The sequence below is a fragment of the Tursiops truncatus genome, chromosome 2 (assembly GCF_011762595.2).
Source record: "Tursiops truncatus isolate mTurTru1 chromosome 2, mTurTru1.mat.Y, whole genome shotgun sequence".
Classification (NCBI taxonomy): Eukaryota; Metazoa; Chordata; class Mammalia; order Artiodactyla; family Delphinidae; genus Tursiops; species Tursiops truncatus.
The window spans coordinates 169958036-169970135 of record NC_047035.1 but is presented as its reverse complement, the minus strand read 5'-3'; the positions used below and the strand labels follow the sequence as shown (position 1 = coordinate 169970135).

The 12100-nt window shown below is 40.5% G+C and overlaps 1 protein-coding gene and 1 long non-coding RNA gene across 6 annotated transcripts in view; one reads left to right on the top strand and one right to left on the bottom strand.

Moving 5' to 3' along the window:
- Positions 1–12100, top strand: part of ITGA8 (integrin subunit alpha 8) — a 179736-nt gene that overhangs the window by 62347 nt on the left and 105289 nt on the right. The window lies entirely within an intron of this gene.
- The window catches only part of LOC141278115 (uncharacterized), a 34363-nt gene continuing 25399 nt past the window's right edge, over positions 3137–12100 (bottom strand). The window contains exons 2-3 of the long non-coding RNA XR_012330433.1: positions 6384–6519; positions 3137–3157 (exon numbers count right to left, since the gene is read on the bottom strand). This is a non-coding gene — a long non-coding RNA (uncharacterized lncRNA). The remainder of the gene's footprint in view (positions 3158–6383; positions 6520–12100) is intronic.

Genomic DNA, 12100 nt, shown 5'->3' with positions numbered 1-12100 from the left:
GATAGCCTTGAGGGTTTCAGAGTTCATCAGTGCATCTTAGACAGTAGACCTGAGTTCTGGTCCCAGTTCTGCCTCTCAGATATAGGTGTCTTGTGCTTCATGATCGTGCAACATTTCCCCTCACCCTCATTTTCTTGCAAAAAGAGCGTCATTCAAAGAAGCCTTTTTATCTTGATACCAAGTCCCAGGGACTTAATGCGAGGAAAATTGCCTTATGGGCAGGTGACTAGATCCTACTAGCTAGTGTAGCGGATTTGAAATTTGCAGGCATAATTCAGGAATTAGACGTGGAACGTTCCTCATTTTTCTATAAGCGAGTCCCATTTAGCTCTCAAGCCTCCATTTCTCCTATGGTGGAAAACCTCAATCTTGCAGTCACTTCTAGATTCAGATTTAATGTCACTTGGGTAAGTATTCATTTGGATTCAAGACTCCCTCTTTCCTCCCTCTGCAGCAACTCTCCCAAGGAATGGAGTAGCAAAGGGGGTGCCTTTTGTCCAGGGACGGAGAAAGGGGTGCTGGACCAAGCACGTCATCTGTACTTGTTGGCCTCTGGCTGAAGGACAGCTCAGTCTCTCAGGGTCACTGACATGTTGCTCAAGCTTCGGTGATTAATCCAATGGTCTGCGTAATGGCCACTGCTCAGAAGTTCCACATGTCCTGGGTCCTCCCTGTTCTATTTTGGCCTCTTCTGGTTCACTCTCAGCAAATGCTTCTGTGCCACGATTGGGACTCGCAGGATGGGGTCTTCAGGTCTCTGAGATTGCCTTTATGCTTATCCTAGATTATTCCTTTAGCCATTGCTAATTTTCCACCTAGGCATCTGTTACTCCAGCACCTAAGAGGGTTGCAGTCTTCTTGGGTTTTTCTTAAGAAGTAGCAAAAGCCCTATTTTCCCCCAAAGGTTATTGGGTGGCATGCTTTCTAGACTCCATAGTTCATTTTGTAAATTCTGAGTTCTCCTCCTCTGTGGTCTCTCTTACGATTTTCCAAACCAGCTCTTTCTGGAACTTAAAAAGAAATACAATTTTCTTTCCCTCTGGGCTCCTGCTCCTTCAAATCAAAAGAAATCTGTCTTCAGATTATGGTCCCGTCCATGAGTTTCGAAATCCATTCAACAAATTGAATGCCTTCTTCTAGGATGTATCTAGTCATCCCTGTTAAGCAATGGTTCTCAATCTTGGCTACACATCAGAATCATTTAGGGGAACTTTTTAAAAGTGCTTATGCGCACGTCACCCTCCAGACCAGTTAATTCAAACTCTCTGGGGGGTAAAACTCAGACCACAGAAATGTGTTTAAGTGACCTGGGTCGTTCCAGTGTACAACCAAGCAGGGAACTAATGATCTCGAGCAAGGTTTCCCCCACTTTAATGAACATCTCGATCACCTGGTCATCTTGTTCAAATGCAGATCATGGCTCTGTAGGTCAGGTGGGTGGGAAAGACCCCTCACTTCCAGGAAGTTCCCTGGTGACACCATCCCTGCTGGTCTTCACACCACATCCTGAGTAGAAAGCTCCGAGACAGCGTGCATACCAGTTGCCCATTGTGCCTATTAATAAAGGCTGAATGCATGGCACCCGCTCAGATATTCTGATTTCCCAGGTTTGGAATGGGGTTCAGGGATTTGTATTTTTACCCAGGACCCTACTCTGAGAAACACTGCCCTAGCATCCTTTTGCCTGGCTCCCGTGCTCACAGCAGACAGATGCGCGAAGTTCTGTTTTGGCAAGAACCTATTAGCTGAGCTCTGGCATTTCATTTATTCTTCGCCCGGCCGTCAAACCAACCCGAAGCTCTTTCCTCCAGACTGCCTCTGTGTGGTGATGCTAGGGTATACCACCTGCTCTTGCCTCATCTGGCCATGTTAAGGAAGCCCCATTGAAACTATTCAATTTTTCTTGCACTGCTCTACATTTCCTGGAAGGTATCTTTGCATCAAAAACAATGCTTCACTTACTTTTCATTTAAAATATATTATCACATTTGTTAGGAATTGACCCAGTTAACCTGGCTTAAGCCATAAGAGGAGCTATTTACATGATGGCTACAGAAGTAACTCAAGGGAACCTGAGGACAGGGATTCTGCCAGACCTTGGAAGGGACTGACTGGGATCTAAGACCGTCAGGACTTCCTTCTTCTGGTCTCTCTCTCTACGCATCTGCTTTTCTCTCGCAGCAGACTGTATTTCTCTGAGCACACGGTGCTGTTTCAGCGCCAGCACTTGCACGTTTCAGTTGTACTCGCTCACAAAGAGACCGTGTATAATTTATCTCAGTCCTAAGTCCCGGGGAAGGAAAGCTCATAGGCTCCAATGCAAAGGGTGAGTGACGTTTTCCAAAGAAAGTCGGAGTTGACTTGTGGACTGTGCAGTTATCCCAAGAGGTACCCATTATGACTCCCCTACCAAACAAAGCAAAATGGCCCTAGGAAATAAGCATTGTAGCAAGAAGCGAAGAAAGTACTTTAAAAGAAAAAGTTTTATTTTTAAATGAAGGAATAAAAATGATTTTTAAACTGCTCATCAGAAATTTTATATTTGTCCCTTTAGTTTCAAGGTCTAAAAGAAAAATAAGAAATTCCTTCCTTCACTTAAAAAATATGTAGTAGTATTTACTATGTGCTGGACACTGGGCTGTGACAAGGCAGACACAGTCACTGCCTTCCCAGAGTTAATATTCTAGGTGAGAAAGACAGACAGAGAATTATAAGAAAGAATGAGCATTGTAATGTTTGTCTTTAAATGCAAGACTTATTTTGGAATATAATAATGTAACGCTTGAAAAAATTCAAGCATGTTGCTGAACATTATGCTTGTAAATTTTAAAAGTATATCATGAAAAAAATATTGCTGGACTTCAGAAATTTTGTAATTATTTGGCCCTAATTAAATGAATTAGCTGAGGAAAATGCACAGTCTCTGTAAGCTCCACGTACAGGCACCTGCACAGCCCCTGACATACTTCCAGAACCGGAGCTAATTTCGTGACCCGGGCTGCAGCCAATGATGTACAGGTTGTGTCCCACCAGGGGCAGGTAGGGGGCAGGTTCGCTTACCAGGTGGTTCCCTTCCCTTGGGATGAGCAGATGCACCTTTAAATTCACACACAGGCATGGTGTGGGCTCTCAGTGGCCCTGTTTCAGGTCCTCCATTCTAAATAGAACAGAAACAAAATTTCAAACTTGTCACTTTATCTACCTGCAGAATTCAGGAGAAAACAAACACAAAAGCCAATAACAGATTTGAAATTCTGAACTGAAATGCGTCAAACCACTCGGAGTTGTTATGGAGTGGAACACACTTGAAAAAGTGTGCATATCCAAAGTGATGGCTTTTGATGGGGTTGTTTTTCCCATTCCTGAGGTGAACAATTTTCCCTCATTTTAGGTGCTTCCTCTGGTCCACACTGCCTGCCACTGACCCATTTCTGGGCAAGGCTGCTGTGAAACCTACCTATGATAATGGCGGGGCACACACATTGCCCCATTCGTTAGAGAGCAGCATGTACTCTTTACATGTTCTTGACACAAGCCCGCTGCCTTTCACGGGGAGAAAGACTAAGGTTGACCGTGATGTTCGATATATATATTAATTCTGAATTACAGCTGTTTCATCCCCCCCCAGACTGACTAGAAATCAGATCACTTAGTACCTTGAAAATAATCAAAAGCACAGACATGCAAAGGTGGTTTGATGGACGTTTACCCTTTGTCACATGATCTGTTCTGCAAGTTACAGATGCTCTGTATTTGGGCAGGACCAGACACTTAGTCTTCTTGTCTGAGCAAAAGAAAAGAATGCTGGCAAAATCAGGCATGAGGCCAATTATATTGCTGACATTATTGCAATTACAGCATACTCCTGAGCATTAAGAGTCCAAAGCATGCCAGCCACTGCATAGAAGATAAATGTAGTTCATATTCCTTGGAATATTATTTCTGAATCTCTCTCCTATGTCCATAGGTACACTCACACTTATATGTATGTGTGTGTGTGTGTGTGTGGACACACACAGCAGGAGAGTATATAGGGTAAATCTGGATGACACTCTACTTCTTTTTGGGAAACATCAAACCAATATCAATATAACCATATTAAAGTTGGCAGGGTGGCTGTGAAGGGGAAAGGAAATCAGACTGCCCAGGTTCAGATTCCCATCTGTCACTGATAAGCTGTATGGCAGTGGACAAGTTAATTGATTTCTCTGAGCTTCCAATTCCTTATCTGGTATTATGGGGCAAATAATAATCACTGGACTGTGTGTACTAGCACTTTCTAGGTTGGGAGAGGACTTTTACAAAATGTTGTAAGATGGCTTAGAATAGGAAAGAAAACCTGTTTGACTAACATAAACAGAATCAAAGCTACTTTACTTCCCAGACATGCTGGGCCACGTAAGATGTTGAAAAACTGCATTCTAGGATTCTGGAGATGGATGGCGCAGGTTTAAAACTTGACTCCACTGCTTTCTAGCTGTGTAAGAGTAAAACAATTCCTTAACCTTTCTGAACTGCAATTTCCTTATCGGTAAATTCAAATAATAATATGTTGGTATAAAGATGAAATGAGATTGTTTATATAATATGAAATGAGGTGAGGTGTTTAATATGAGATTGTATAGAGCACAGTTTAATAAATGGTAGCTCTTCAATCAAGTCTTAAAACAAGACTATATTTTGGAGGTATTCTTTTTCTTAGTTGATATTATTACACTAGTTGATATTATTTTCTTTTGCTTATTCAATGTCCATGGTCCCCAATCTTAATTTACACTACTACCTTTGCTTCCCCTGCCCCTGACAAATAGGAATATGAGAATAAGAACATAACTACTGGGACTCTGCCAGGTTGAGAACCAGTCATCAGATTCCTATTTCTGGACCCTCACTAGAAGCTTCTGCTCATATGATGAGGTTGCTGCCCTGCTATGATGTAATTCCACCACTCAGCCCATCCTACTTCTGTCCCTAAGTGGGAGATGAGGCATAAGGGACTTCTCCTGTATCTCACTACTGTGATTTACTGGGTACCAAAGATGGAAAATACTCTCTCCCCTCAGCCCCGTAGGCATTTAAGGATATTTCATTTCATATCAACTGGGGCCAAACTAGGGTGATGACGATGGCAGCTAAGAGGAAGGAACTGAGGAAATCATGTAACTAGGAAATAGGCAATGCTTGGTAATGACTGGCTCTAATGGAACGTGGAGGAGGTAGGAGTGGGGAGCAGTGATGGTGAAAATGACTCTGGAAGTTTGGTCCCAGGTACCCGAGAAAAGTAGAGTTTAATGGACCAACACGGGGAGTTTCAGCTCTAGAGACACAGAGGTTCTACCGTAGAAATATTTGGAGTAATTTTCCTAACATCTAGCTTAACCACTCAGTAATTTTTTAGACTTTTTCCAATAAGTATTGTCGTCACACACATACATAAATAGCAGTCATAAGTACTTTCATTTCTGGCACCCAAATCCTCTTTTTCTAAAAGAAAAAAATACAGATGTGTTCAGGTTTCTGTGTTGGTGCTTTCTGGAAAACTAGGGTTGACCAGAGGAGTACCTTGCATACATTATTTGAGTGATAGCATTTCAGAGAAGAAACAGCTGTGATAAGGAAGAATCTCTAAAATGCAATGATCCAGTCTAATCCCATTAAAGTTGATTGTATAACAAGGCCATCTGTTAAATGCATAGCCCAGACATTGCAGGGTGGAAGGGGGTAAGTGCAGGTTTTGTTGAGGAATAGAAACCTTAACAGGCAATAAAAACTGGAGGAAAACATGGGCTGAATGCCAAGACTACCATTGTCTTGCTATGGCCCCTAATAGGCAATGATTATATCATGAAGCCATTTGTACCAAATGACATAAAGTGACCTATCATGTTTTAATGAATGCGCTGTGTGTGTGTGTATAAGCAAACAACCAGGCAAGAGAGAACCTACAAGCAAGAGGGAACCTACACGCGAGAAGAAATCAAAGGGTGGCTTTAACCAAAGGGAATAATGCATTTTAATCAAACCCTGAGCTCCTTGAAACTGATTTGAAGTTTATTGAACTAAGTTCAAATCTTATAGTCAAAGTTTATTTTTACTTCTCAGAGTGCTACTCAAGGTTTTATGAAAAGCAAAACATTGTTCTTCTTGAGCGAGATTTTCATAATTTCATTATAAACACATTAGACATCAGAATATTACATTTCTTGTAAAAATACCTTATGAAATTAGACTAAATTGAATTAATTAAATCAACTGAAAGCGTTCTTGGACTTGAATCCAGCAATGTTGTAAAGTAGAAGTAAAAATGAATGGATAGATCAAAGACTTGAGTTCTAGAACCAAAACTTTCGTAACTCAGCCTCCCTGGGCCTTGCTTTCCTCACCTGAAAGTGATGTGGATGTACAGAATGCTTCCCCAAGGGGCTTTTAAAACTCTAAACTCTGATTCTATAATCCAAGATCTAGACTCACTGCCTCCCAGATTTCTCCGTAATATTGGGTAGATTCTTAAGGCTCCATCTTTGGAAAAAAAAAAAAAAAAAAACGGATTTAATAAAACCATACAAGATTTCTCCTTAACTTTTTCTTGAAAATAATTTTTAACTGACAGAGACGTTGAAAAGTTAGTACAGAGAGTCCTGTAAACCCTTCACCCAGTCTCTCTTAATATTAACATCTTGTACAGCCATAGTGAATTGGCTATTGGCTAATCTATAGACCTATTAGAAATTCAAATAGAATTTCCCCATTTGTTCCAGTAGTGCTCTTTTCCTAGTCCAGAATCCCACCCAGGATCCCACACTGCATTTGGCTGTCACATCTCCTTAGTCTCCTCCCATCTGCGACCACTTGATCCTTCTGTGCTGTCACCACTTTGGCACTTTTGAAGAATATGGTGAGACATTTTGAAGAATGTCTTCTGAATTTAGGTTTGCCTGATGTTTGTTCATGATTAGATTGAGGTTATATATTTTTGGCAAAAGTGCCACACAAATGCTATGCCCTTCCCAGTGTATCACAGCAGAAGATGATGTCTGTTGTCCTTTTACACTCTGATCACTTGCTTGCAGTGATGTCTATAAGCCGGGTTTTCCACTGTAAAGTTACTACTTTCCCCTTTGCATAATAATTATCTTTGGAGAGATACCACGACACTATGTAAATATCCTATTTCTCATCATACTTTTGCCCACTAATCTTAGCACCCATTGGTGATTCTCGCCTACAACCATTATTACTGTGTCATTGTGATTTTCTATTTCCATCATTCCTTCTACACTTATTAATTTCAGTTCTAAAATAAGAAAAAGATGTCTCTTCTACCTGTTTATTATTTATTCTATTTTTTATATCTTTGTGGACTTCTGTATGTTTTATGGGCTATAATCCATTACTGTATTTATTTATCTTGGTTACTTAAATTGTCCTACATTTGGCCAATGGGAATTCCTGCCATTTGGTTCCTGTGTTTTTTCACCATTCCCTATTCTTTTATGAGCATATTCCTTACTTTCTGACACCGCAAGATACTGCAAGCTCATTTTGTATTTGCCCTGCCCCAGCCCTGGAATCAACCGTTCTTCAAAGAGCTCTAGTTCCTCTTACTGAAGGATTGTATTTAGAAACCAAGATCTGGATACTAGGTGCACTCACGGCTGGTAGGTTGTCAAGATAAGACTTGTAAAGCACTGAACTCTACAGATTGCCATATTCCCATACACTATATTACATTTCAAACCATGTTTATTACTTGAAATCAACAAATCAATTTTTATTTTTCAACCTATATTTTGTAACTTAGCATTTTCGCATTTTACTTGTCAACAACAGGTATTTGGGCAACATTAATATTATTCAGCTAATGTTGAGAACAACTACCAATTTTCTCCATTTCTTAAAGATGATAATAGGAGAATATTTACTGGTTATATGATATTCAAGAAGACTGTGCTTTGGAAATACAATTTATTACCTTACTCAACAGATACTTATTGGGTGCCTTTCATGTGCCTGGCGCTCTTCTAGGTTTGGACTGAATTAACCAAAGATCCTGCTCTCATGTGCCCGAGTTTAAATTCTAGCTGTGATACTGGCTGACTGTGTAACCCTGACAAGTAACTGAACTTCCTCAAGCTCTAGTCGTCATTGGTAAAAATGGATATAACACTGCCTGTTAATCGTTCCCCCTTTAAAGGGGTGTTGCGCTACCACATGAAAAATAGAGAACTAATGAGAACCTATTGTATAGCACAGGGAACTCTACTCAATGCTCTTTGGTGACCTAAATTGGGAAGGAAACCCAAAAAATTGGGGATATATGTGTTCGTATAGCTGATTCACTTTGCTGTACAGCAGAAACGAACACAACATTGTAAAGCAACTATACTCCAGTAAAAATTAGATAAATAATAAAAAGGTGTTGTGGATGTTAAGTTAGAAAATATATATAAGGCAGTTAGCATTGTGAATAGCACCTAGTGGCAATCATTAGATATTAGTTATAAATGACACATTTATACTATTTTGACATAATCCGTGCCCTTAAGAAACAATGCAATCATGGAGACAAAGTATCTAACAATTAACTAATACAAGATAGCATGTGAGAAGAGTTTTAAGACGGTTAAAATACTATAATGAACGAGTTTAAAAGAGAAAGTACTCCTGGCTAAAGTGTTCAAAGCTTCATGGGGGAAGTATTGGTTAAGTAGAGTCTTAAGATAGAGGCATGATTGTTAAGTGGTGATATGGAGAAGGCATTCCAGAAGAGGAACAGAGCACGAGCAAAAACTTAAAAATAAGAAAAGGCAGTTTGGGAAGTGATCTGGTCCAAAGTGGTGGGAGCATAAATGGAGAGAGTCAACTAAAGTAAGATTTGGGTCAGATAATAAAGGGCCTTGAATAGCATGTCAAATAATTGGTACTTTATTAGGAAACTAACAGAAAAAGATAATATGTCTTACATTGAAAAATGACACTTTAAGTACTTCAGTCTTTAGCAATGGCTAGAATGAGTTGTAATAGAGAAGAAACTTGAGGTCAAAAGCCATTAAAGTGTCCTAGGTAAGAATAATGCACTGAACCAGGTGAGTGTAGCAGTGATACCAGTGCAGCCTGGAGGTGTTTGGGGATAAAGAGCCTCAGGACCACCTTCAACTGCTGTTTGAGGGATGAGAACCGTTGGGTAAGCATCCAGCCTCCCATCTTTCAGGCAGACAGTTTGGGAGCCATTGTACACACTTCTCAAGAGATCCCATCTAACTCTTACATGTTAGATTAAGGACAAGAAGAATAAAAGTTTTAACTTTACCCTCACTTTTTCCTTCCTAAGTACTCTTTCTCTCTTTAGGTAGATCTGAGTTTCTGACCTATATCATTTTCCTTCTCTCTAAAGAACTATTTTTAACATTTCTTGCAAGGCAGGCCTGTTGTCAATAAGTTCCTAAATTTCTGTTTGAGAAAGTGTTTGTTTCTCCTTCGATTTTGAAGGATAATTTTATAGGGTAAAGAATTCTAGGTTGGTGGCGTTTTTTTCTCTCAACACTTTAAATATTTCACTCTACTCTCTTCTTGCTTGCATGTTTCTGGGGAGAAGTCACATGTAATTTTTATCTTTGCTCCTCTACAGATAAGATGCTTTCTTGCTCTGGCTTCTTTCAGGAGTTTTTTCTTTAGGTTTGATTTTTTTGTAGTTTGAAAGTGATATGCCAGTGTGTAGTTCTGGGGGGCATTTATCTTTCTTGATGTTCTCTGAGCTTCCTAGATCTGTGTTTGGTGACTGACATGAATTTGGGGAAATTCTCAGTCATTACTGTTTCAAATATTTCTTCTGTTTCTTTCTCTCTTTCTTCCTCTTCTGGTATTCCCATTACACATATGTGATACCTTTTGTAGTTGTCCCACAATTCTTGAATATTCCATTCCTTTTTTTTTTCAGTCTTTTTGTCTCTTTGCTTGCCAGTTTTAGGTTTCTATTGAGATATCCTCAAGCTGAGAGATTCTTTGCTCAGTCTTATCCAGTTTACTAATAAACTATCAAAGACAGTTCTTCATTTCTGTTACAATATTGTTTATCTCTATCATTTTTTTTTGGTTCTTTCTTAGAATTTCCTTCTCTCCTCTTACATTAACCTCTCTTTCTTACATGCTTCTATTCTTAAATACTTTATCCAGTAGAGGCCTTAGCATATTAATCAGAGTTGTTTTAAATTCCCGGTCTGATAATTCCAATGTTTCGGCCACATCTTAATCTGGTTCTGATGCTTGCTCTGTCTCTTCCAACTATGTACATTGCTTTTTAGTATGTTTTGTCATTTTTTTTTTTTTTTTGATAGCTGGGCATGATATACTGGGTAAAAGGAACTGCTGCAAATAGGCCTTTAGCTAATATGGCAGTAGATGTTGGTGGGGAATTGGGAGGGGAGGAGTGTTTTATGGGGTGTGATTAGGTCTCAGTCTTTTAGCAAGCCTATGCTTCTGGACTCTGACCACACGTGCTTCTTTGTTGAGATGGGATGGCTAGAGTGGGTTGAGGTTGGGTATTTCCCTTCCCCCAGGTTAGACTCTTTTTCCTACCCCAGCAGGACAGGCTCTGGATGACCAGCTTCTCCTGAGAGTAGACCTTGTTAAGAGGAATGAGTGCTCTGGTGTGTTTCAAGTTGACTTCTTCTCCCCTCCCCTTGCCAGAAGCACTAGAAATTGTTCTTTGATGTTCCCTGGGAGAACCTGGTAGAGATCCAGGAGAAAAAACTAACGAAGGTGGACCCCTACCCACACCCCTCATGACTGGATCCCTGGAGGAGTTTAACTTTCAGAGCTGTCCACGCTGAGCCTCCTGCAATTCACCAGTAGAGTCCGTGTTTCCCTGCCCCACTCTGGTTCCCGTGGAGGTTGCTGCTCTGAGAAGCTGTGAGTCTCTGCGTGTGCCTGTCCGTCTCTCCAGTGTGGAGGCACCAGACTGCCCTGGGATCTCACCGCTCGTGTGGATCTAAGAAGAGTGGTTGATTTTTCAGTGTGTTCAGCTCTCTACTTGCTCGGACGGAGTGGCGACTTCCAAGCTTTTTACATGCTAGGCCAGAAACCATAAGTCTGACAGTTTAAATCAAACTAACTACCTTCCAAACATTCAGTTGTAGAAGCTGGCTTCTTTCTGAAACCCAAGGCACCAGTAAATATGACAGGATATCATTTATCCTTGATCTTAGTTGTAAGTGTATAGTTAATAAAAACTCTCTGGCTGGCCATGGCTCCTTTTATGGGTGGGTGGGCGCTGGTGAGTGGGAGTTAGTTCCCCTGTACTTAGAATCTCTCCTTTACTTCTGAGCTCCCGGGGCGTGTTCTTCATATAAGTCATTTTTAATTGATGAATATACGATTTAAAAGTTGAGTGTAATTTGCTTGAAGCATCCCTTCTGTCTTTGCACACCCTGGACATCTTCCCGGGAGTTCACTTCCCACTGAGGAGCCCAGTTCAAATGTCACTTCCTCAGGAAGACTTTCCTGACTGTTGTCCTTCCTCTAAAAACACTTCTCTCAGGTTGAAATGACACATTTTTTTGTGGTTATCTGATAAATGCATCTTTCACCCCTCGAGCCTGGACACTTTATTAGTTGAGGGCAAGCAATGGATTTAATTTTGCTCATTATGGAACTCTAGTGTCCCAAGCAGTGGCTGGCACTGGAGGTGGCTAGTAAATGCTTGTTGAATGAATGAATGAGAATAAATGAATGCATAAACCAATTTCCTCACAGCCACACACCTTGCCATACGAACTCTTTCCCTCCTTTCTTTACCTGGCCACTATCTTCGAACTCTACTTAAGTCCAACAAATTATCTTATTCTTGTGTAGAATTAAGAATAGACCTGGACAGAAAGAGAAAGACAAGTACCGTATGATATTACTTATATGTGGAATCTAAAATACGACACAAATGAACTTGTCTACGAAACAGAAACAGAACCACAGACATAGAGAACAGACTTGTGGCTGCCAAGTGGGTGGGGAGTGGGGAAGTGATGGAGTGGGAGTTTGGGATTAGCAGATGCAAACTAGTATATAGAGGATGGATAAACAACAAGGTCCTACTGTAGAGCACAGG